We start from the raw sequence: 22,245 nt of genomic DNA, 5'->3' as shown, positions 1-22,245 counted from the left end.
CACACACACACACATCACACACACACACACACACACATCACACACACACACACACACACACACACACACACACACACACACACACACACACACACACACACACACATCACACACACACACACACACACACACACACACACACACACACACACATACACACACACACATTACAGTAGCAGAAGGTTAGTTAGTCTGACATAGTGACTACGATTGGATGCCATAGAAATGACACTCACCACGTAAACGACATGCCCTTGCGGTTATCACAATGAATAACATCTGTGGATGCGGACAGTTGAAAACATTTTTTCCTCATTGGATTTACAAACCCTGCAGTTCTATATCTGTTTCCAGTGGAAACATTTTGTATGACAAACAACATTTGTCTGAAATAGTTCAGAGATTAATCAGGATAACCATTGCCATTCTGTTGTGATTTCACAGCACCACTGCCATTCTGCTGTGGTTTTACTGGTTGAGTAGTCAGTTTGTTGTTGTTTCATTTTATTCATATATTTTTGTGATACGAATTCAGGAGAGAGACAAATAGGAAAACGTAGTGATGACATGAGGTATGGGTGGGGCTGGGAAGGAGGAAGGGGGTGGATTTTCATCTAAAGTCACAACTGTGGATGGACGTTGAAGAAAACAACGAACACACACACACACACACACACACACACACACACACACACACACACACACTAACACACACACACACACTAACACACTCACCACACCGTCCAATTTGGCCACACTGCCGTGTCCAGGATCTCAGCTGTCCATCACAAGGGCGCCTCTCTGACCTGCCACAACACCAGCGATCCATTTTCAATCTCAGGTTTAAAAACGAAAAGAAAGAAAGAAAGAACAGAGAGAACAGAAAAGAAGAATCTGACCCCTTCCCCCCCCCCCCCCCCCCCATCCCCCCAGTTCCAGAGCAACAGTTTTCATCGAACACATTTAAGGGGGCGACAGGCAGGCAAGCAGGCAGGCAGACAGGCAGGCAAGGGAGGAAAAAAAGACAGGATTGTAAGTTCTACTCCTTGTGACTTCTAACATGTCAGTCAGAGAGACTGATTGGTTCGGGGGATGGGGAGGGGGGGTGCTATATGGGGTAAGTGGTAGAGGTGGGGGACGGGGGTGGGTGGGGTTATGACATGGCCTGGATGAATTGAATTTCCATTTCTTTTCTTTTCTTCTCATAGTCAAGGAATGATGGAATGAATATGTTTGAGTGCGGGAGAGAGAGAGAGAGAGAGAGAGAGAGAGAGAGAGAGAGAGAGAGAGTGAGAGAGACAGTGAGAGACACAGAGAAAGCTAGAATGAGAAAAAGGATAGAGAGAGAGACGGGGGGGGGGGGGAGAAGGAGAGATGGGGAAAAAGGGGGGAGGGTAAAAAAAAAAGAAAAAATGTTGAATTAGAGAGAGATGATGAGGGATACAAGGAGAGAGAGGGGGGGGGGGAGGAGAAAAAGAAGGGAGATAGAGAGAGCGATAGAGAGAGAGACAGACAGACAGAAACAGAGACAGACAGACAGGGAGAGACAGACAAACCGACAGACATACAGACAGAAAGATGCTATTCATCACAGGCACACAAAGACAGAAGAAGTTGTTCATCACTTTAGGTGCCATAGCCGCCTGCCAGAACGGTATCGATTCTCTCTCGGCACCACCAGGAACTGGGGGGGAGGGGGGTGGAGGGGGTGCAAAACCGGTGCCATCAAAGACGTGTGTGTGTGTGGGGGGGGGTGTAATTGTGGCATGAATACTGCCGCGTTTGATTCTGAGCTGTTCAATCAGAAATGGAACGCTGGTACGCCGATTTGTACACTGGTTCATTTGCATTTCTCGTTCTTCATCCACATAAATGAATGTGTCAGACTGGATGACTGAAAGGAAATCTCTGGTTATATGTTTCGGCGTGTATGGGGTCTGTATAACTTAGGTATAAATGGTGCTGGACCATAAGCAGCAGGAATAAGAATTAGGTATAAATGGTGTCCAAATTTTCATCTTTTGCGATCCCCCCCCACCCCCCTCGACCTCCACCACTCCTGTCCCATTCCTCTAGATCACCTTCACCTTCACCTATCCCGTAGTCTTGTGGACCGTTGGGGCGCCACAGGTGATCTGGCAACCAGCATCTTCCAATCCTCTCGGTTTTCTGACCTGATTGTATCGCTCAACCACAAGCCCGACCATTCTGGGATGTTGTCCTCCCATCTCTTCCTCTGTCTGCCTCTCCTTCTCCCTCCTTGCACTGTGCCCTGCAGGAATGTCTTGGCAAGCCCTGATGATCTCATGACATGGCAATACCATTTGAGCTTGCGTCTCTTGACCAAGGTCAACAGGTCTTCGTAGGGCCCAATGACTTGCCTGATTCTGTTTAGAACTTCTTCGTTCGTGATATGATCTTTGTAGGAGATGCCCAGGAGTCTTCGAAAGCATCTCATCTCAGTGGACTGTATTCTCTTTTCTATTTCAGCTGTTAAGGTCCACGATTCTCATGCATACAAGAGTACTGATGTCACCAGGGTACGCATCAGTCTGATCTTTGAGCCGAGTGCAATGTTCCGGTCGTTCCAGATGTACCTCAGTTTTGTGAGCGCTGCTGTCGCCTGTGCAATCCTGGAGAGTACTTCGGGTTACGCCTCTAGATATCTGACTAAATACAATCTGCATCGTTTACAATGACTGTATCCACATTGCGCCAGTGAAAACTCGCAGGGATCTTTGATTATAATTTGTATAATGTACAATGATATTTAGTGATGTGTACGTTTTATCAGTGAGTGATTTGGTAAAATGACAGTTTATGTTGTAAAGGAAAGTTGTTGTTTAAAAAAAAAAAAAAAAAAAAAAGGAAAAGAAAAGAAGAAAAAAAAAAGAAGAAGAAATCCTGTGGAAATTTCAATTGGTGAACTGTGTGAAGGAAGTCGAGTGAACGATATTTGCCCCCAGTTTTCGTCTCTCTGTCTCTGTCTCTGTCTCTGTCTCTCTCTCTCTCTCTCTCTCTCTCTCTCTCTCTCCAAATCTCTCAACAATGCATTTCTTCCCCTTTCTGGCAGGCTCCCATACAGATTTTGACACGCATAGACAGGCGTCACCGTAATTCATATCCCAGAAACACATAACACACACACACACACACACACACACACACATACACGCACACACACACACACGTAAGCACGCTCACACATACGCACGCACGCACATACGCTTCCACATACACACAAATATATAAGCGCAAGAGCACACACACACACACACACACACACACACGCACGCACGCACACACACACACGCACACGCACACACGCTCACAGGCACACGCGCGCACGCACACACACATACACACACACGCACACACGCTCACAGGCACACGCGCGCACACACACACACACACACACACACACACACACACACACGCATGTACGCTTACACATACACACAAATACATACGCGCAAGAGCACACACACACACACACACACACACACACACACACGCACGCATAAACACACACACACACACACACACGCACGCACGCACGCACATACACACACACACACACACACACACGCACAACCAAACACACACACACGCGCGCACGCACAAACACACACACACACACACACACACACACACACACACACACACACACACACACACACTGCAGATTCGATGGGGAGAAAAAAAAAAGAGGATTAAAAACACACTACGAACACACGGTAAAGGCTTTACACAAAAAAAACACAACAACCTTGGCACTTCCACCATCGTTATCAGTATATCAACCCCCCAGTGAACGGCGCTGTTAACTGTTATCTACACTGACATCAATGACTCCTCAATTGAGCAATAACGAAGAAGAAGAAGAAGAAGAAGAAGAAGAAACAGGCAGAGAGACAGACAGACAGAAACAACATCAACAACAACAACAACAACTACTACTACCACTACAACTGCGTCTACTACTGCTGCTGCTGCTTCTGATGCTACTACTACTACTACTACTACTACTACTGCTGCTGCTGCTACTACTACTACGACTACTACTACCCAACTACCACTAAAAAACGGAGAAGGAAGACAAGAGGAATGATAAGGGAGAGAAAGAGGACGAAGAAGAGGAAGAATAATAATAAAAAAAAAAAAAAAAAAAGAATGAGGGGGGAAAAAGAACAAAGAAAATAACAGCATCTAAATATAGAATGTAATTCACTTACTTTTGGCGTGGCAGTTTGATGTCCATGTTTATTGCGAGGTTGACTTTTATGGCGGTGATGATGAGAGGAAAGAGAGGAGAAAATATGCATTGGGTCCGTGCATGAGCGCACGTGCTCGTGCGCATGTGTGTGTGTGTGTGTGTGTGTGTGTGTGTGCGGTGTTGGGGGGGGGGGGGAGGGGTTGAATCAAGTAATCAGTTTTTAGTTATCTGTTTATTTGTTTACTTTTATACTCAATTATTTCCTCATTTTCTTTTTTTTTCTTTTTAAAAAAATTATTATTAACATTTCATTTTTGCCCTGTTTCCTTCCTTCCCTTTGTTACCCTTTTTGTCCTGTCTATTTATTTCAGAAAAGAAAAGTTTTCTGGTTATCTATTTTTGTTCTTTTCTTCTCATTCAAATGAAAAAGACGAACTTTATTCTATATAAAACAATGTCCACACACCCACACCCACCCCATTACCAAATATTTCCTCATCTCTCAGACAACCCCCCCTCCCCCCCCCCCCCCCACCTCCCCCCACCTCCCCCCACACACACCACCCTCTTCTTCACGCCCCAGCCGCCACCCCTCTCTCACACGAAAGATATTGAACAGACGCAGCAAATCAGGAACGATAACTCCTATACCCTTTCCGCTTCCCCCAAACCAAGAAATTCATCAATGCAACAGCTCAGTGTTTCAGTTGTCTCCCTGTCTGTTCGTATCTACTTGTACACGATGTTAGGCCCAACACTCGGCTTACATCACAGATCGACATAAGTTTATATTTGGGCCAACAGCAAAGTGAGAGCTGTATTATCAATGGTTTCTCCAGTCAATGGGAAACCATTTACAGCTTAGCCTTTTTGTGAAGGACTATGACTCTCAAACTAGGAGGCAAAATTGCACTTGCTCTTAGTGATGCAGCCTTGTGGGCTAGTTGGCCTTTGGGAACCATCCCAACGCCGACTGTCCTAAAAACCCTCTTGGCCGAGAGAGTGGGGATGTACTTGGGCAAGACACTCTCCACAATAATCAAATTCTAGCCCAAATAGTCGGAACAGCAGTTGCCTCCTCTGCTGTTCTGATGGTCATAGTCGGACACGACTGACTATCATATAGTACATGATGTTGTTGGACTGTCGAAGAACCTAGATTCCAAACTATCTAATCGGACATGATATCATCATGGTCGGCATGCCCAAACACAAAATGCAGTTTCTGAAGTCCTCAGAGGGAAATATGCCCAAAGAATCGTCAATGTTTCTGTCAATGGTTCCGAAACCTGATCTGGCGGTGGGGGCGCAGCACAGCTGAAGGCGTCACTAACATTCTCCATCCATTTCTGGCGGTCGTAGGATAGGGCCTGAGTTTCGACAAAGCTCATCTCTGTCCACTCAGATTCACCAAAGAATTACCAAAGCACAAAAAAAGGTATTTGATACATACCCAAGTTTCTAAAATCCCTTTGGAAAAAAAAGCGCGCAGAAATTACCAAAGCACAAAACGGTATTTAATACACACCCACGGATTTATCCACATGGTTCATTATTTTTAAAGTAAAAGCTATCAGAGCACACACACACACACACACACACACACACACACACACACACACTGAATGGTTACAAAGTATACTGTAATCATATCACGATCATGTGTTTAACACGAATTAAGCATGAACGAAGAGATCCAGCAAGTCATCCATAAGAATCTCATCAAATTGAATCTTAAATTTTTGTTTTCGATAACAATGCTTTACGCTGCAACGCATAGTGGTGGGTGTAAACTTGGCACCATGCTTCAGAATGGTTTTAAAACAACTGTTCTGCAGGAAGAAATAATAGGAACATATTTGAATGGCTTGCCATTGTGCTTCTCTCGTGGCTGGGCACACCACATAACCTGTGTGGAAATAATATGATGCACCAGGCGTGGAACTCTTGTCGCCCCCATGAATAATGAATAAGGCGAGTAATTGAATCAGATGATCCCTTATGTTAATAAAATTAGGACCTCTCTGCACCAGGGAAGGGGGAATGGTGGGGGGGGGGGCGGATTTCGACTCGTCTTGTTAGAGGGGGGGAAAAACAACAACTAATAGGGTTTGCTGAGTGTAGTTTCAGATCTATCCTAAAGTGGAGAGGGGCGTGTTTTGGACTCTCCTTCCAGAAGGGGGGGCAGGTTGGAGCGGATGACGTTTCTAACATTCCCAAACAGATGGGAAGCTGTTTGTTTGCAGTAGAAAGTGTGAGTTTTTCTCTCGTTTGTTTGTTTGCTAGTCTTTTGGTTGGAGGGTTTGTGTTTGGGGCTTTTTATTTGTTTATACTACTTTCTTTTCTTTTTCTTTCTTTTTTTTTCTTTTTTTTTTTGGGGGGGGGGGGGGGGGGGTATTTTTTGTTTTGTTTTGTTTATTTGTTTGTTTTTGTTCTTGTTTGTTGTTGTTTGTTTGTTTGCTTGTTTCGGTTTGGAATTTGTTTTTCATGTTTTATATTTTGTTTCATTTCTTCTTTATGTACGAAGACGTTCTGTGTGAACAGATTGTAATTCTCAAGTGTATCCTTTCTTTTCTTTTGGAGTACTCCCTTTTCACCCCCTACCCCGGACCCACCACCAACCAATTACACAAACACGCTGTATCAGTTTTTTTTGGGCGAGTCAGACATGCAGGGCCGGTATTTTTGTTCCGCTACAACCCAGTGAACTCTGACCAGGGCTTGCTTTGATACATCTACATGCACACAGTCAGCACAGGACACACAGAGAGGTTCGTCCAGACAGCGGTGGAGGTCCGCGCATCATAATGAAGTTGACCTGGGGAGAGGGGAGGCAACCTAGGGAGAGGGGAGACAATCTCTATCCCCCCCAACCCACCAGGCGCTGCCAGGATATCCACCCCCACCACCACTAATCTCCCGGCTGTGCGGCCCAGTGTTGTTTTGGCAAACGAGGGGAGACAATGCTATTATTGCTGTATCGCGGAGGGTCTCGCCCCCTACGGCCAGCGGAAAAGATCAACCCAGAACAGCTTCTGTACTTTTGTCTGGACTACCGTTATTTTTATTATGAGAGTGGAGGAGGATAGCGCGCGGAGCAGCTTTGAGACACGTTTTTTTTTTTTTTTTTTTTTTTTTTTTTTTTTTTGCTGTTCTTGTTGATGTTGGGGGCGGAGTGGGGCGTGGGGGGGGGGGGAGGGGGGGGGGGGGAGACGCGGGATGCAATGGGAAAGGGTGATGTTTACAATAAAATATCAACAACAACAAAAAAGAAAAAAAAAAAGGAAAACACACACACACACATACAACACACACACACACATACAACACACACACACACACACACACAGAGGCAAGGACAGACAGTGTTTAATTATCAAAAAGCAGCTATTAGCATACTGATAATTCGCTCCGTGAGTATGCTGGAGATAGAGTGTAAAATATGAACGACCCGCTAAAAAAAAAAAAAAAATATATATATATATATATATTTTTTTTTTTAAAGCAGAAGAAAAAAAAAAGATTCCAGTCGATCGATTCACTTTATTTACTACCCAACCGACCACACAGACCGAATCAAAGTTTCCAGGCTGTTTTAACCTTGCAGCTTTAAAATCTCAAGAATCGTCTTTAGGGCTCTCATAAAGCAGGGAGTGTGGGTTGATGCAGGCTGGGTGGAATATCGTGGACTCGGCAAAAGCAGGGAATACGGTATAGTGCAGATTGAAATATCGGACTTCAGAAAAACCCAGGGGGCACAGACGTATCTATTGAAGGCTTTTTTTCCTTCTTTTTTTTTTTTTTTTTTTTTTGCACACACACACACACACACACACACACACACACACACACACACACACATGCACACACACACACACACATGCACACACACACACATGCACACACACACACACACACACACACACACATACACACACACAGCCCCTTACTTTCAGTAAAGGTTAGCTTTTGAACTCGCCTGCGAAAAAAGTATTATAAAAAAAACACCCAAAAAACCGCTTTCAACGACAGTTTGCTTCCTGCATAACATGGGGATGCGTAAACATCAAAAGTTGCTTTCGAAATCATCCTTCAACATTTTGCAGCGGGGAAAAAAAATACAGAGCACAATCAATTTTGAATACATCCCTACAGATGCCCGAAAACCAGGAATTGGTTTCTCTCTGGAAACCAGCTGGGAGGCGTGTTCAGTAAGGGCGACTTTTTAACTTTCCAAACGAAACTGGAAATGCATATACCGGAAAAAAAAGTGGGTCAGAACTCTTCCCGAACGTCACTGTGGCAGAGATGGTTTTAAGCCCCCTTCACCCCCCCCCCCCCCCCCCGGCTTCCCACCCCCCCCCGGCTCCCCCCCCCCCCCCCACACACACACACACCCCTCAACAAGTTAGGAAGCACACTTAGCGAAGGGCGGATTGGAACTGTTCCTTCCAATCAGCAAGCATACTTAGTGAAAGGCAGTTTAGAAATCTAACACTTAGGAAACATTTTAGGGAAAGGCGTGTTTTCAACTCTCGCCTTCCCTCCACCCCTCCTCTCCCACCCACCCCCTCTCCATTCTCTCCTCCCCCCACCACCACCCCACCTCCCCTCACTGCATGCTAAGTAGAAAGTGTATTTAACCTGGCTTTTCAACTGTCCCCAGCACACACAAAAAAGAGGGGAGGGCGGTAAACTATCGCCGACAGACAAGTCAGCAAACAAACAAAAAGAATCACTGAGCCCCCTCCATAGAGAGAACCCACAACTTTCGTGTACATTTTCGTCCACATCAGTGGGATGGGTGTGTGTGTGGGGGGGGGGGGGGGGCGGAGGGGTGAGGGGTCGGGACACTTCTTCAGTGATGCAAAGGTTTCTGCCTGATAAATGGCAGCAGTTTCTACACATCATCTCCAGGATTTGCACAGAACAACACAAAAAAAACAGCAAGCAGTTGGCAGTAACAGGAGCAACAGCAGCAAGCAGTAGCAGCAGCAGCAGCTAGTGTCAAGCGGCCACAACAACAGGGCACATGCAAACACCAACAGCTTGTGGTTCTGGCCTCCTTAAAAAGAAATAAAACGAAAGAGAGAGAGAGAGAGAGAGAGAAAAGTGGACAACACCCCAGCAGCAAATGACAAATTCCCCGTGACGGGCACACAATCAGCGACACTGAGTCAACAAACCGCGCAACACATTGGGTGCTTTAAAAAGAAATGAAAAGTGGAAGGACAGAGAGAGAGAGAGAGAGGGTGGGGTGGGATGGAAAGGGGAAGAGAAAGATGAGTGGCGGGGTGGGGGGTGGGGGGTTGCGGATTAGATGGGATTGGTGGGGGGGGGGGGGCGGGGAGGGGGGAAGGAGGTGAGTGAGATAGATGCTCCTGGAATTCCATGCATCGGAGGTTAAATAAAACGAAGTCCTTCTTTCCTGGAGCAAAAAAAAAAAAAAAAAGTGCATAACTTGCAGCTTGACAAGAATCTACGACTTGATTGGGGGTAGGAAACGGGAGAGGAGAGCAAGAGAGAGACAGAGAGAGAGAGAGACCGACAGAGGGAGAGACCGACAGAGAGAGACAGAGACAAGGAGAAGGAGGGGAAGGGTTCCAGATATCGTGGCTGCCAAATCGGACAGCAAACATTCCCTCTGCAGCTATTTTCTCCTGGCAAATTGAAAGAAACGGAGAGACTTTCAGGTGGTTGTTTTTTTTTGTTTTTGTTTTTTTAAAGGTTGACAGCTAATTATTTTCGTTTGAAGGAAATCGACCTCTTTTTGTGTACAGGCGGGGACATTACTCTGTACATCTCGATGTTCGGCGAGCAGGATGTGATTATATTCCTTCACCGAAAATTAATCTTTAGGACCATACACTGACGCGTCCAAACATCGGGTGTATCAAGAGAAGGGGGTAGGGGAGGCACCTTGGGGATGTGGTGGGTGTGGGGTGTTGAGGTAATGGGGGATATTTGCAAGTGAATGGTTTATATACAACGAGAAAAAAAAAAACCACTCTCAGTATTGAAACCGATGCTTAAATTTTTTTGAGACAGTTCTTATTAAAAAAAAAAAAAATTCTTGTAAACTATCAGCACGTCGGACCAGGAAAGGAATTCGCTCTACAGGGCTGGGTTCCGTGAGCAATCTTAGCGCTAAGAAAGTTCCTAACACGGCACTAAATTCCACACACTTCGGAACGTTCTCTACGCTCGTCTGCAAGCTTGCTCGGCATTTTATCTGTTTCCAAAGTTAAGAAAACAACAACAACAACAACAACAGCAACAACACACACACACACAGATATATATATATATATATATATATATATATATATATATATATACATGCATACATTAAAAAATATAGATATATATGTTTTCTTAACTATAGAAACAGATAATATATATATATTTTTTTATGTATGCATGTATATATATCTGTGTTGTGTGAGTGTGTGTGTGTGTGTGTGTGTGTGTGTGTGTGTGTGTGTGTGTGTTGTTGTTGTTGTTGTTGTTGTTGTTGTTGTTGTTTTCTTAATAGAAACAGATAAAATGCCGAGTATATATACATATATATATATATATATATATATATATATATATATATATATATATATATAAATAGACGGGGTCTTTTTCAGAAGTCCTACGGTACTGTTTTCCTTTTTGGCGATACCATTCTGCAAGCTTGCGCCTCAGTACTGTTCTCGTTCTGTCTCGTTCTGTGTCTGTTATAATTATTACGAGCAGAACTATGATGCATGGCAAACAATACACTGTACTTTGGCCCTGGCAAACCCTCTCATTCTCCAAAACTCATTCAGTGTGCTCCTGTTCTGAGGGGGAGAAAGTAAGTATGGATATGGAGATATATTATATATATATATATATATATATATATATATATATATATATATATATATATATAGTCTTTCTGCGGGCCAGCACCGTTCATTCTGCTACAAGGCTCGCCCCGTGTTCTCAGTGACGGCCTGTACTAATGGGGAGGACCAGGGATGATGTATCACCCGGCACACGTGGCGCCCTCATCTCTGTTCCTCCCCCTCCACCTTTTCCCCCCACTACCGGGCCCACCCCTATCCCTCATTGTTTCTTCTCTGTGGGTGTGTGTGTGTGTGTGTGCCTCCGTGTGTGTGTGTGTGTGTGTGTGTGTGTGTGTGTGTGCCTGTGTGTGTGTGTGTGTCTGTTTCTGAGTCTCTGTCTGTCTGTCTGTCTGTCTGTCTGTCTCTCTCCCAATCAAGATATAAGTGTGCGTGTACACTCAAACGCGAGCACACACACACACATATACACACACCCACACTCAAGCACAAACGCATACCCCACCCCCCACCCCTCACACACACACGCACACATACATGCGTGTGCATAAATACAGTAGGCTACGTGGGACTATTGTTGGAAGGGTGCGTTCTTGAATACATATGTGTGTGTGCGTGCGAGTGTATGTATATTCGAGTACAATATCCATGCCCCCTCCTTACACAGAGTAAAAAAGAAACAGAGAGAGAGAGAGAGTGCGGGGGTTGGGGGCGGGTGTGGGGGTGGGGGGGGGAGACAGAGAAGGGAGAGGGTGAAGACAGAGAAAACGGGCGATGCACACATAATTCATCGTCGCCAACCTTATAACTCAGCCTTCATTGTTTCGTACCGCCACCAGCACCACCACGACTACCCTCCCCTCCACGCCCCCCCCCCACCCCTCTCCCTTAACTTTCTCCAGGACCCCAGCAGCCCTCCCATACAGCACGCCTCCCCTACCCCATTCCTCCCCCCCTCCCCCCCGTCTCTGTACCTCATACCCCCACACCCTCACCCTCACCCCCCACAACCCCTTCTCGATTCCCCGAACGCTCCTGCATGCCTCCATCTCCGTAGTCATCTCCGACATCATTCCTCATTTTCCAAACGACTGCGCGCAGGCCCAAAGTAAGCTCTTTGACGGCACCAGGGTTTCAAAGACCCATCTAAAGGGGGTCGGGGCGCGGTCCTGGAATACCAGAAAGTTGATGGGGAGACGGAGATAATGATGGAGTTTTGAGTGGGGGATGGAAGTGTCCGTGTCAAAAGTGTAGAGGGGGGGTTGGGGTGTGTGTATGTGTGTGTGTGTGTGTGTGTGGGGGGGGGGGGGGGGGGGCTAAAAAAGATTGAGGGAGTGGGGGGCTGTTTCTCTCGTAGGTCACCGGCGGAGGTGGAGTTGGTACCGTCAGTCCTTTGTTCTTTTCAGTTCCCAGGCACTCTTTCTTCTCTGGAGGTTTCTACTGTCTACACGCGCTACATTATTTGTTAGCAGTCTGAACTACAAGTCCTGTTGTGACGTGTACATGAATTATGAGCAGCTTTTGAACCGCTGATGTTCATCAAAGGAGCAGTCATAACACTAGAAAAAAACAACGTTTGTCTGATAAATGGAAAACAAATTACAGTATTTTCTTTTTTCCCCGAATGCATTAGCTAAACAGGAGGAATGGTAAACCGGCACAGAATCATAGAAAGATAGAAACACACGTGCGCACACACATACACACTGGTGATCTTGTGTACGGTACGCTGGACCAGTAGGCGAGGGTCTTGGATTCGCATGGACCAGGGTTTTTATTTACCCCCCCCCCCCCCACCCCCAACACACACACCTACACTAGACCTTTGGTGTCGGTCTGGTTGCCAGTCATAGATGCATACTACATGCATACGTGTACATGTGATAAAAATTGCTACATAATTATATGCAACATTTTATTCATGACATGTTTACCAGCATTTACTCCTGACATATGTTTATGAATCTAAACGAGGGGGAAACAAAAGATCGTACTTCCTGATTCCGCCAAACTCTAACTTTAAAGAGCCATCTCTTGCCAACAAATTTCCATTAATTCTCACCAACTCCGCTATCTACCGCATTTCAGGAGGTAAAAGTGGAAAGCTATGTTGGAAAAGTAATAGCGTGATATCATACTTTTTCAGCTTCACATCATGCTTTCAGCTGGCTGAAAAAAACAACAACACTGAGATGGAGGTGGTGGATTTGTGAGAATAAAATACAACAGTTACTGCGGGTGACCTATTCCTTTTTTTTTTACGAGTAAAATCATTTTCTTCACATGTACATACAGCCAAAATACAATGTCTTTTCACTTTATCCCTTAACCAGTGTACAACTTATTTCCCTCTTTTTTAAACTCTGCAGCAAAGCGATACACATTATATTCTTTTATTCTGATTTTGTTGTAAATCCAAAATTACGAGCAAAAACAAACAACGCGCAACTGCGTACAATAAATGTCTGCTGAGCTCCAACAGTTAAATACTCTGTGTGTGTGTGTGTGTGTGTGTGTGTGTGTGTGTGTGTGTGTGTGTGTGTGTGTGTGTGTGTGTGTGTGTGTGTGTGTGTGTGTGTGTGTGTGTGTGTGTGTGCGTGCGTGTGTGTGTGCGTATGCGTGTGCGTGTGTGTGTGTTTGTGTGTGTGATTGTCTCTCTCTCTCCCTCTTTCTCTCCTTTATTTTTCTTTTTTTTTTTCTCTCACTATCTCTCCTTATATTTCTTTCAGTTTGTTTCGTTCTACCAAAACATGAAGGAGATACTTCGTGTATTATCCATCAAAAGGGCAGCAATACATCCCCCCCCCCCCCTTTTTTTTTTTTTTTTTTATAATCTATTGGGTGATACACATTTGTTGTCCTCTCCACTTGAATACATCTTTCTTCACGTGAGTATATATCATGTTATTCTATTCCCTTTCGAACACCACAGCATAACCTCAGACATTTCCACTCTTTCAAACCGCAATCTGGCTGCCACTTCGTCTGTTTCCTTTCTGTAGTGAGAGCGATACATCTTCTCTTTTACTGCAAAGGATAACAGCGACGTCTCTTCTCTTCCCCCCCCCCCCCCCCCTTTGACGTAAGTGCTGCGCTCGGTCTCGTAATCACATACACGTGAATACGTTATAGTCTTCTCTTTACTCTAACACGTGAGAGCAGTCTGTCTACCGTCTACTGTCCAGTTTTTTGGGGGGTTTTTTTTTTTTCTTTCTTTCTTTCTTTTTCCTTCGGTGAGATGTCTATCTGTTTGATGTCAGTCAGTCTGTCTGTCACTCTCCATCACTCTCTCCTTCTCCGAGTTGAACCGCTCCACCCTCTTCCCTTCTTTCTCTATCTCCCTCTTCCCGTCCCTTTCTCTCTCTCTCTCTCTCTCTCTCTCTCTCTCTCTCTCTTTAACTTTTAAGCCAACAACAATATCAGTGAAGTGTCTCATTTGTTTAAGGCACACAATGCGAGTGTACGTGTAATCTTTTCTACGTCGCGACATCAGTAAAATACAATTTGTCTTACTCCAAAACATGATGATAACGTTTAGTTTTGGGTTGATGATGTTGTTGCTGTTTTTGTTTTGTTTTGTTTTGTTTTCTTGTGGCTCTTTTTTTTCCCCATTAGTGTACAACGCTGAATGAGATGGAGTGACCACAGCAGCTTTTCTGCTTCTTTTTGTGCTCCTCTTCCTACTTCCATTTCTTTTTCTTCTTGTTTAAAGTTCTTCTTCTTCTTCTTCTTCTGCTTCTCCTCCTCCTCCTCCTTCTTCTTCTTCTTTCCTATTTCCATTTCTTTTTTCTTCTTTTTTAAAGTTCCTCTTCTTCTTCTTCTTTCCTACTTCCATTTCTTTTTCTTCTTTTTCTTCTTTTCTAAAGTTCCTCTTCTTCTTCTTCTTCTGCTTCTTCCTCCTCCTCCTCTTCTTCTTCTTATTTCTTTCCATGGTCTTTCCCTTCATTTTTTTTTGGTTTCTTTGCACCCAAAGCAGCAGTTTTGTACCGTTCTCACACTTGCTGCCCTTCTCCAGCTTTTTTCGCGGCATCTTAGTAACTTCAATTAGGTACCTAAACACGTGTGTAAGTGCCAGATCTGTCTGAGAAGTGTGTGTCTGTCTGCCTGTCATGTCTGCCCATCATTCAATCTGTTTGTCTCTCGCAGTCTTTATCTTTCTCTCTCTCTCGAAAAACTGTTCTTGTTGCTCCCCCTCCCCCTGCCCACCTGTTCTCTATCTCTCAAACAAAGTGAAGAAGAAGGAGGAGGAGGAGGAGGAGGAGGGGGAGGGGGAGGAGGAGAAGAAGAAGAAGGAGGAGGAGGAGAAGAAGAAGGAGGAGAAGAAGAAGAAGAAGAAGAAGAAGAGAAGAAGAGGAAGGAAGAGGAGGAGGAGGAGGACGAAGAGGAAGAAAAAGAAGAAGAAGAAGAAGAAGCAAAACCTCGGCTGTTAAGTACCTCTCTTCAAGAACTGCCCATATAGACATACATACGTGCCAAAAAGACAAAAGAAAAAACAACAACAACAAAAACCCCACAAAGATGAAGGAGAGAGATGGCGACGGACAGAAACAACGCACGCGCAGAGAGAGAGAGAGAGAGAGAGAGAGAGAGAGAGAGAAAAGTGAAACATGTCTCTGGCGATCAGACATTTCAACCGTTACTGTCAACATCAGCATTCACAAGCCCGTTTACACGCAAACGACTCCAAACAAAGCTCTCCACGGGCGGAGATTCAAATCTCGCCACCGTTCGGGTCCGAGCAGCTTGTCTGCCCTTGTTCCACCCCCACCACCATCGTGCCCCTACGCTTTAACTCATAGGATCCCGGTGACATGGAGAGGCTGTTTATGACCCTCTTAAAAAACTCTTCGGGGGGAAATTTAATGGAGTGTTCTACCTCGTCGAAAAGTGCTTGCTGTGAGTGAGTTAGTCAGTCGATACAACCCGACCACACGCTCCCACTCTCATCTTCTCAAACACACCGAGTCAAAAAAGAACAGAAAAGAAAAGTAAAGAAAGGAATGGAAAACCAACATCCCTGAAAAATCCGTCGTTTTGTGAGATTTCACGCCACCCCTCCCCCCCTACCCCCTCCCAAAAAAAAAGAGAGAAGAAAAGAAAAAATGGAAACACACACACACACACGCAGACAACCGCGCGCGCGCGCACACACACACACACACAACCGCACGCGCGCGCACACACACACACACACACACACACACACACAACCTCCCTCCTCGTAAAATGTACATCTTGGCAATGAAATCATTAGATTATGGGTATAACTCAGTGGTCCTGGAGAGAGAGAGAGAGAGAGAGAGAGAGAGAGAGAGAGAGAGAGAGAGAGAGAGAGAGAGAGAGGGAGAGACAGACAGATTTCCAGAAAGCTTTATCATCAAATACGCACAGCATTTTGCACGCTGATTTGTTTTTATTAGCTAACGAAGTTCACAGAAAAGAAAATTATGCAGTTATCGCGCTTTTATCTGCGTCCTCTGTTTCTCTTTGCCAAAAGCCATCAACTGAAATATCACACGGCATGACGTTCCATCACGATAAAAAAAAAGGTATTGTTTTACAGTGTGTTTTAATTCTTCTGCCCTCTGATAATTTCTCGTGGGAGCGACGATTCTTGATAAAAGAAATACTCAAGGGGTAGTTTTAGGACGCCCAGTCTGATCGATTTCTTTGTCCAAATTAGATAAAACTAGGAACTGATTAGTTTGGCAGAACCCTCAGGAATATTCCTGGGCGTTATTCTATTGAATAAGCAGAGCAGGGAGAAGGGAGAGGGTGGGGGGGTTGTGATTATTATTATTATTATTTTTTTTTTTTTACTGATAAAACCCACCCTAGGGCAAAGACGGTGGAGTAGTTATTAGTGCTTTGGTCCCTCTTAACTCACTCAGTAGGGCCAGTCCTCTCTTCTCCTCTACACAGACCCCTCGGATGTCCAGTGCGTGTCTGAATGACCCAACCTTTAGCTTTCGTCGTCACAGCTGTGGTATTCTTTGTCAACATTCACCTCTTCAGTATAAGAGCGTTCCGCTTGCAATATTTTGATGATGGTAATTGGGATGAAACGCTGTTAACGTCGTCTCTTTCGCCGTTCGTATGGAGAGAGTTAAGGTATCGACGTGCATACTACATCATTCTCAGTGCTCTTTTGCCGCTGTGTTTGCAGGTACGCAATTCTGAGCCCAGCTGATGTCAGTTCGCTTCATTCCAGGACTGTGTGTGTGCTAGATTACATATGATTATGTACCTATCTGCTAGTGAATTAATGATATATTAATGATATTCACATAAGCGTGAGCACAATAACAGTTACAATCATAGCAACTCTGTTTACAATAACAACAACTACTACTTCTACTACTACTATTACTACTGCTGCTGCTACTGCTGCTGTTACTGTTGCAACCGCTGCTGTTACTGTTACTGTTGCTGCTGTTACTGCTGCTGCTGCTTCTAACAACAACAACGATATTGACGATGATGTTGTTGTTGATGATTAATAATATTGCATGAAGACAAGGATGGCGAAAAGACTGAAGAGAATATATCTCCGTCTAAATTCTGTAATGTGGTAGGTAGGTCTCTCATGTCTACTAGATACACACCACACCACAACAAACCAAACACACACACACACACACACACACACACACACACACACACACACACACCATGCATGCATGCACGCACGCATACAAGCACGCATTCACACACTTCACCCTCGCATTCAATCACACACACACACACACACACACACACACACACACACACACACACACACACACACACACATACACACACGCACACACATGCAAACATTCACTGACTTATCACACCGTGAGCAATAAACTGAAATCATACAAATCGAAAACGCCATTAAAAAAAAAAAAAATGAGATGCTAACGCAAAAATCAGATGCTGATGGAAATTATTTTTTTGTTCTGGACTTTGTACCGAATCATTCTCACTAACTTTGAAGTGATCACCCCCCCCTCCCCCCCCCCCCCAAGCTACCCCCCACCCCCACCCCGCCTCACTCACTTCCACACCTCCTTCTCCACTTCTAGACCTCTAAGACCCTATGCATCTGCCTAAGTGACTCCTCCCCCCTCTTCAATCTCATCCTTCCTCCTCCTCTTCCAGCTTCTCTTCCTCCTCCTCTTCCTCCTCCTCATTCTCCTCTTCCTCCACACCCCCTTCCTCTTCAATCTCCTCCTTCTCTTCCCCCTCCCCCTCTTCCTTCTCCTTCGCATCCCCCTCCTCTTTCCTCCTCCCCATTTTCAATCTCCTCCTCCTCTTCTTCTTCCATCTCCTCCTCTTCGTTCTACTCCTCTTCCTTCTTCTCCTCCGCCCTCACCCTCCTCCTCCACTGCCATCTTGCAGTCGGCCTCGTGTCCTCGCATAAATTGTGACACGTCATCGTTATCACTCGTTTTATGGGACCATGGACCAGATGTGCCTTTTAACCTGCTTTCCCTTTTTCCTGCCTGTTTTTTTTTTTCTGGGGTCTCTCTCTCTCTCTCTCTCTCTCTCTCTCTCTCTCTCTCTCTCCCTCACTGTGTGTGTGTGTGTGTGTGTGTGTGTGTGTTAGATGTGTGCATGTATGTGCGTTGCGGTGGGAGTGGGGGTAGAGATAGGGTGGCGGAAGGGGGTTTGGGTGGGGGGGGGGGGCAAGAGTTGTTCTTTTTAAACAAATGCCTGCTGTTGTAAAGATGAGGCGTTAGATTGGGAGAGTGCACTTAGCAGCACACATGAGACAGAGTGCAATGTAGAGAGAGAGAGAGAGAGAGAGAGGGGGGGGGGAGGAGAAAGAGAAATGCGAGAGAGAGAGAGAGGCAGAGACAGACAGACAGACAGGCAGGTAGAACAACAGACAGACAGAACATGTAATTATGTACATACATACAGAAGACAGATAGACAGGCAGACAAACAGACAGACTACAGACAAGGTATAGAGTTAAAGCTATTCACAATACACAATACAACACACAAACTTTATTCTCTATACTTTGGTACAGAGATTTTCTTTTTGGCAGCAGCACATGTCCAACATAAGAAGAAAACAACAAACAAATAAAATGAATAGAAAATAAAAAGATAAGTTAAATAGCACCAAATGGAAATAGCTATATACAAATATACAGATTACTTAAATGTACGTGCCTCTCCATTTCAGTCAGCCATACCGTATTGCACATCTCCCCCCCCCCCGCACACACACACACACCACGCGCACACACACGCACACATACACTCTCTCTCATCCCCTCTCTCTCTGTCTCTCTCTTCACAAAATATGCAACTACAAAGATCATAGTTCATTTAAAAATCAAATATCACCAGAGTAAGACAAGAATTAAACCAAAGAGCAGCACTTCCATAGTTCACATTAGGCATCACAGAAGAACAACTTTCATTCATTCACCCTAATCAAAAGCCCTAACACAACTTCTTCACCACCACCCCCACCCCCCACACCCCCATATCCCACACTCCCCCTCCTTTGGAAAAATACCTGCAGGCCTCAGAGAGCGGATGCGACTCGTCATCACGGATCGCCCGCAAGCGCCTTACAGTCAGTTTCTCTAGCTGATTGCGACAACAGCAACTCATGTTAGTAATCACTCTGGTGGAGACTTTGTGCTGATTAATTGCGACAACATCAACAGCAACTCGTGTTAGTAATCACTCTGGTGGAGACATCGTATTGAATAACTGCAGCAACAGCAACTCATGTTAGTAATCACTCTAGTAAAAGCATCGTGGAAGCACTGGTGACGATTGAGACACACTGGTTGAATAGTCTTCAGAAGATCGTCGTATTTGTCTTATATTCTTTTTTTGTTGTTGTTGTTGTTTTCTCCTTGTAATTTGATTCCAAATATGTTTTACCACCATCCTCCTCTCCTGCTTGAGTTCGAGCCTTCCACCTCACACCTTCTCCCCACTTGCCGGAATCATGTGTTCACCACACATTCACCGCCATCTGGTATATCAACTCTAGGTCCCTTTCCCTGGCACTCCATACCCCCCCAACGTCACCACCACCAGCCCACCTCTTTTCCTAAAGTCTGCCCTTCCATTCCCACTGACTACACCACTTCCTCCCTCAGTGAAGCAATCAGTGGGTAGACTTTATTTCTTTTATTCTTTTAAAAAAAAATTCATTATTATTATTATTACTGTGTTTTCCTTTTAAGTTATTACATAACACACACACATACACACGCACGCACGCGCACACACACGCACACGCACGCACGCGCGCACACACACACACACACACACACACACAAGTCCGTGCACTACGCACGCCTTAGTGTCAGTGGCTATGCAGAATGATGTGTAAAAGGGGTTGGGTAGAAAGGGAAGGGGGACGGAGCCTTCATACATACATACATACATACATATATATATAGAACATCACTTTGCCCTGAGCCAATTTGTGACACGGAAGAAGTTGGCGTCACGGAATCAGCATCATTCAACCAGGCGAGGTTCCTTGTCCCTTGTACATTGCAGTTTGTAACGTGCATGGCCCTGTAGCATCCTGTCTGGGGTTTGGAACAGTCAACAGTCTGTGGTATAGAAGGAGCCAGCATGTCTAATGAAGGCACAGAGATGGAGAGAGAGAGAGGGAGAGAGAGGGAGAGGGGAGGAGGTGAGGGGGTCAGAGACGACGGCGGGTACATATAGAGAGAGACAGAGACACAGAGAGAGGGAGGGAGAGAGAGACAGAGAGAGAGAGAGAGAGAGACGAAGAGACAGTGAGCAAGAGAGAGAGAGGGTGGGGGAAATAAAATAATAGAAGGATAGTGGGGGATTGGGGGGGGGGTGAAAATGAGAAGACGAACAAGAACAAGAACAAGAACATGAACAAGAACATGAACAAGAAGTAGGAGGCGGAGGAAGACACACACACACACACACACACACACACACACACACACACAGACAGAGAGAGAGAGAGAGAGACGAAGAGACAGTGAGCGAGAGAGAAAGAGAGGGTGGGGGAAATACAATGATAGAAGGATAGTGGGGGATTGGGAGTGGGGTGGGGTGAAAATGAGAAGGCGAACAAGAACAAGAACAAGAACATGAACAAGAACAAGAACATGAACAAGAACAAGAAGTAGGAGGCGGAGGAAGAGGAGTAAAAGAGAAAGACAGGCAGACACACAGACAGACGTACGCAGAAACAGACACACGAAACAGACGCAGACTGACAGACTGTCAAACGGAGAGAGACAGACAGAGAGACACAGAGAGAGAGAGACAGAGAGAAACAGACAGAGACAGACAAAGATAGAGATACATGGAAACAAAGAGAGACAGGGACACAGAAACAGAGACAGAGAGAGACAGAGAGAAGAGAAACAGAAGTGAACAGAAAAAGAAGAACAACAACCTGACATGAAAAATGACTGCAGGTGAGAGGTGAACTAATAAAAAATAAAATAAAATAAAATAAAAAGGATGAACAAAAGAATAAGAAAAAAACCCATATATTTTGTTTCTTTTTAAAATGGAAAGGGGGCGGGGGGGCTAAGGGGAAACTGTATTCGCCAGACGAAACACACACACCATGCACACCCACAGCGACGCTGAAAAGACGTGGGCATTGGATAAGAAAAAAAAAAAAGTCCGGTGATCCGGTACACCTTCCCCTCAACTCCCCGTGAAGGAAGAGAGTGCATCACCAGATAAACGTCTTCCGCAGTCATCGTATAACGGCACTGCATCGCCTCGCCATGACGGTGTGAGTTCTAATCACAGAGACACCACAACATACAGATTTTTTTTCTTCTTCTTTTTCTGCTGTCTATCTTTACGTGCTGTCGTTCTGGTGGAGTCAGTGTAGCAGATTGATAGGTTTGTCAATACCCAGCCCCCCCCAACACCCCCCCCCCCCCGGCCCCTAACCCACCCCCTTACTACTTTTCTGGGATCCCTGTTGGGTCTTATCACCTGAAATACAGCTCAGCACGACATGGTGCAGCGTGTATGGATTAGCAGTTCCCCGAGAGACGTGATCCTCATTCTCCTGATACACCGCACACAAGTTAAAACAAAAACAAAAACAAAACAAAAAACCCAAATAAACGAATCAATAGAAAAAAAAAAAAACTTTACCAAGAGATTTAAAAAACACTCATCTAATTTTACTAGGACGCAGTGTCAAAACTTCCGG

The 22,245-nt window shown here is 45.1% G+C and overlaps 1 protein-coding gene across 1 annotated transcript in view; it reads right to left on the bottom strand.

Annotated features, from left to right (window-relative positions):
- LOC143286193 (uncharacterized) overlaps positions 1 to 22,245 on the bottom strand; it is a 256,326-nt gene that overhangs the window by 128,166 nt on the left and 105,915 nt on the right. Inside the window, exon 2 of the mRNA XM_076593829.1 lies at positions 736 to 806. The gene's annotated coding sequence lies outside the window, so the exon portion shown is untranslated. The remainder of the gene's footprint in view (positions 1 to 735; positions 807 to 22,245) is intronic.

This window comes from Babylonia areolata, chromosome 9, assembly GCF_041734735.1.
Source record: "Babylonia areolata isolate BAREFJ2019XMU chromosome 9, ASM4173473v1, whole genome shotgun sequence".
Taxonomy (NCBI): Eukaryota; Metazoa; Mollusca; class Gastropoda; order Neogastropoda; family Buccinidae; genus Babylonia; species Babylonia areolata.
This window is presented reverse-complemented; position numbering and strand designations above follow the sequence as displayed.